The following is a 5,264-nucleotide window of genomic DNA, read 5'->3' as shown; positions in this document are numbered from 1 at the left end:
TAGTTGGGCTTTTTGTAGCACAGTGATTCCTTAAGCACCTGGAGGTATAAGCTCCTAAACTTACTGCTTAGAGCACATAGGACAAGGGCAAAAGCAGGTACCTAGCCTTTTTGTAAGACTTTTAATTCACCACTTGGTACTACCTTTTTGTGGCAGAGTACGCTAGAAGCCTGGATTAGTTTTTGCCACAAGAGGGGGTATTTCTCAATTGAACAACATTTGAAAGAAGTTATGATGTGCAAAACACTATCCTAAGTGATATGGGAGGTATAAAAGTTTAATAAATACGTGAACCTTCTGCATGATGATTACAGTCTAAGAGGGAGATACAATTCTACAATAGAAGTTCCTAAGAGGCACAAATCACTGTGTTCAGGGAGAGAAAAATAATTCCCCATTGGGCAGACAAGGGAGCACTTCATAGAGAAATTGATATTTGAAGTGGGTCTTGAAAAATAGGCAGTATTTCAGTAGGTAGAGATGATAAAGAGGACATTCCAGGTATAGAGAACATCATGAAGAAGACATAGAAAAAGGGAAAGCACCCAGCATATATGAAGTTAGTCAACAATCAGACACTGAGGATTTATTAAGCACCTATTATATATCAGTCACTGTGCTAAGCACTGGGTCTGCAAAGAAAGGCAAAAGATAGTTCCTGCTTTCAAGGAGCTCACAGTCTAATGGGGAAGACACCACGTACAAACGAGGTGTACAGGATAAATGGGAAATAATCAGCAGAAGGAATGCACTAGTTTTTAAAAGGGATTAAGAAAGGCTTCTTCTGAAAGGTGAGGTTTTTAGCTAGGGTTTCAAGAAAGCCAGGGAAGTCAGGAGACAGACAGGAGGCAAAGAATTTTTCCTGCAGTCAATTGATGAGTGTCTTGTGTGAGGAACAGCAAGGAGACCAGTTTCACTGAACTACAGAGTTCATGGGAAAGAGTAAGGTATAAGAAGATTGGAATGGTAGGAGGGGGTCAGGTTATATAGAGCTTTGAAGATCAAACAGCTGATTTTTATATTTATCCTAGAGATAAAAATGAACCACTGGAGCTCATTGAATAGGGGGTGGGTGACAGACTTGCACTTTAGGAGTCAGAGGGGAGTGGCCTAGTCAGACTTGCACTATAGGAATGTCAGTTTGACAGCTGAATGGAGGATGTATTGAAGAGATTTGTGGTAGACTAATCAAAAGACTATATAAATAGCCCAGATATGAAGTGATGGGTAGTGGTAGTGTCAGTGGTAGTAGAATAGGGTAGTGGTAGTGTCAGAGGAGATAAGGGGATATATATGAAAAATATTACAAAGGTAGAATTGATAGGACTTAGCAACTGATTGGATTTAGAGAGGTATCAAGGAGGATACCTAGGTTGTGAACCGTGGTGACTAGGAAGGTGGTGGTACACTCAACAGTAACAGAAAAATTAGGAAGAGGGAGGGATCCTAGATAGTCTAGAATTGCTGATATGTAGAGTATATGAAAGAAGTAATGATGGAGAAGACAGGAAAGGTAGGGTGGTGCCAAATTGTGGAAGTTGAGTGCCAGATAAAGGAATTTGTCCTTTATTCAGCCGGGAATAGAGCTTGATTGCAGATATTTGAACACAGGAGTAGCAAGATGATTAGATTTTTGTGTAAGTCAGACTAAGAGATCATATAGTGAAATTTGGATTGGAAGGAGCTAGATGGTGGAGAGATCACTTAAGAGTTTGTCCGGGTGGGTGGCAAGTGGTTCCTTTAATAAGGTGATAAAAAGAAACAAAAGTAATACTGGAGTGAAAGGATCTGCAGAGTTTGGCAACTTATTAGAAAAAAGAGGTGAGTATAGGAAAGAGTCAAAGATAACACATAAGTTTTCAACCCTTAGTGGCTGAATAAATGGTGGTACCATCGACAGAAACGGGAAAGTTAAAAGGAAGAATGTATTTTGTAGGAAAAAAATAATTAGAGGAAGAAGAACCTGAGTCAGATGTGAGAAAGAACATTGAATTTGGAGTCAGGACCAGGGTTCAAATCCTGCCTCTGTCACTAAGTACCAGTATGACTTTGGGTATCATTTAACACCCCTGAGCCTCAGTTTCATCTTTAAAATCAAGGAGTTGAATTAGATGGTCCCTAATGCCTTTTCCAGCTCTAATCTATGGTTTTATCCTAACTACTAAGGCAGAAGGCAGAACCTTGAGTCATACCAATATTAGAGTTTAAGAAAAGGAAGAGAGAGAAATGATGATTAGAACAGTAGAATAAAACTGGTTGGTTGATTGTTGTCCTTCATGCTAGAAGAGGACCAAAATGACATACTATGGTGGGGTCAAGGTACAGTATGTCCAGCTGTGGCTGATCAGACCAATATGAGCTCTGAAGTCTCTACTACAGGACAGGCACAAATAGTTCATATGAATATGGGAGTGGAAATGTCTCTTAAATTTTCACATCTCTCATTTCTTTTGAGCTATTGCAATCAGCACACCTTCTTTAATGGGGGCACACCATTCTGGGTGGTCCTGTGCTGCATCTCTCATGTCACAAAATTGGTTCCAAAATTCTTTAGAGACCTTGAGTGTCCTTGTATCACTTCTGCCCACCATGTGAGTGCCTTCTTTTCATGAGTTCTCTGTAAATAAGTCTTTTAGGCAAATATACATTTGGCATTTGAATAACTTGGCCAGCCTCTAGGAGTCATGCTTTTTTCCCTGAACACACCCTATACCCCAATAGAATAAGAACCAGGGAATTCAAGGGAGAACAAGAGTATTGAGAAAAATGGAGTGGCCAAAAGTGTTATACTATAGAGACATCTAGGAATATACAGAATGGGAGGGCTTTTAGGATTTAGAAACAAGAAAATCATAGGTAAACTTTGAGCAGTTTCTGTAGAATGATGGAGATGGAAGAAGTCACATTGCAAGGAGGTTGCAAAGTGAAAGGCAAAAGGATTTTGTCAAGAAGGGAATCTAGGAGTTCAGGATCTCAAAGGCAATAAAGTTTTAAGTAGTGATGAGGAAGTAGAGGCAGCAAGTAGAGATTATACTTTTTCAATAATTTTTGTTGTGACTAGTAGAGAGATGAGCTGATAGCTTGGGGTAGAAAGGTCAATTGAAGAGAGGGTGTGTGTGTGTGTGTGTGTGTAAAGAATGAGTAAAAACAAAATTTTGAAGTGTGAAGGTGGGAATTGAAGGGACCTGTCTTTGTGGTAGAATATGAAGCATGGCTCTCTAAATTTGGGTGGTGGTTTAGAGACATGAAAGAAGGAAAAGAGTCCTTCTCAGGAAAGAACTGGATGGGCAATCTATAAGTACTATAAGATGAAGGTGAACAGATTTAGAGGAGAGATTTGAATAGTACTGATGAGAAGAATGAAGGTTCTGTTGCATAATTTCCTAATAGAATCATAATTTTGTGATTCTCTCCTCTGAGACTTCAAGCCCTGAATAGGAGCAGAGAATTCTGATGGTAATGGTTATTACCCTAAATTGAGGATTAGTAGGTATTATTGAAATTTTTTTTTTTGAAAGGCAAGAAGTGGGGGAGAGGAAGGGAAGGGATTCTAAAGTGTATGGCAAGTGAATCAGTGAAATAGCTGGTCCTGGATAGCATCCATATTGGGTTAGGGGGCAAGAGAAGCTGGAGTGGGGGAAAGAGATTTAGAGAAGAGATAAAGGTTAGGGATCATGCTGAGGATGAAGAACAAATTTAGAGGAGGGTTGTGGTCAGAGAGAAGAATTTTGGAATTCAGAACCTTTTAGAGGTAGGTTTTGGGGCCAGGCAGTTATTAATATTGACCGAGTTGGGATAGAGATGGAAGCTATTGGAGTTGAGAATCTTAAGGATCTGTGAGGATAGTTTATTAACAAGAATGTTGAAGTACACAAGGATGATGGCAGATTGTCAGAAGGAGTAAATAGGACCTGGAAGTCACTAGGTATCAGCAATGTGGAAGATGACAGAAGGTCATGTAAGGAGAAGCCTTTAGACTCTACTGACCACTGTCACAACTTCTCTTATGTTGTATGTCTGGACTTTTAAAAAATACCACAAGAGTATCTTGTCCTTAAATACTTGGGCTATGAGATTCTTTTTCTATATTTTCTACTTAGTGAACAGACACCTTGATCAAGATGTGAAATGAAAAAGATAGTGTTTTTATACTGTTTTGAAGAAGCAAAGGAACTGAAACAAAAGGAAACAAACCACTTTTGATATGAACTAGGTATGTAGTCACAAGGTCATAGCTTAGTAGAATTTTGTCTAGGTCTTCCAGATATTTTTTCTTAAGCAATCGGGGTTAAGTAACTTGCTCAAGGTTATAAGGCCAGTTATTTCTGGGTGTGGTGCTGAGTATCTGAGCCCGGATTTGATCGAGGTCATCCCCACACTGGAGCCAGTGCTCTTACTCGATGTGCTACCTGGCCGCCCCACAGATATTTCTTAAGGATAAGTGGCTTTCAACTTTGCAGTTAGCTAAATTTAGTAATCTTATCTATCTGTCAAGTTTTGGTTAATGTGGTGAAAACTTTTTGGATCACTTTTTCTCAATGACTCCCCAGCATCTTCTATGGAGATATCACCCAATTCCAATACTCTCAAACAGGAGGTGCAAATATGGTAAGATTTATAATCCTCCCTCATTTTACACCATTGAAAACCAAGTGACAGACAGTTGTAGCTTAGTGATTCTGTTTTCTAGTCTGGTGAATTTTACTATTGCCTTGACCTTTAAACTTTTTAAAAACATTTAAATAAGTATAGATTCCCATTGGCTAAGGATAAGTTTAAAATAGGCTAACTTCCATTTGTGATGAAAGCAGCTGGAAGGAATGGGGATATGTGTGTCTAGAATTACCTGTTTTCTGATATGTACTGACAAGGCATACTAGCACACAACATGGACACAAGCATCCTGGAGTATGTTAATTATAGCATTTCTTCTTAAGCAAGGTTTCTAAGCTCTCCCATTAATCCTAAAGTTATAGGAAAATTAAATTACATTATTACCAGTAATATCACATGATAGCCCTACTTAAAATAACAGTGCCCCTCACTTCTAATCTTCCTTCTTCCCTTAAGCTTAATAGTTGTTCAACTAGGGAAGGGGAAGTGTGTGTGTTTCTAAGTATGAAGCAGAATTTGGGGTTCAAAACAGTTTACAATAACAAGGATCATCAGATCATTTGTGATCAGTCAGATCAGTCTACAGAGACAGCAACCAATTGTGTGTTAGCATTCAGCTTTGAACCAATGGAACTGAGGATTTAGAGGAA

Source organism: Petaurus breviceps, unplaced genomic scaffold, assembly GCF_028583685.1.
Source record: "Petaurus breviceps papuanus isolate PSGF00001 unplaced genomic scaffold, PetGlider_PUasm1.0 91133, whole genome shotgun sequence".
Taxonomy (NCBI): domain Eukaryota; kingdom Metazoa; phylum Chordata; class Mammalia; order Diprotodontia; family Petauridae; genus Petaurus; species Petaurus breviceps.
This window is presented reverse-complemented; position numbering follows the sequence as displayed.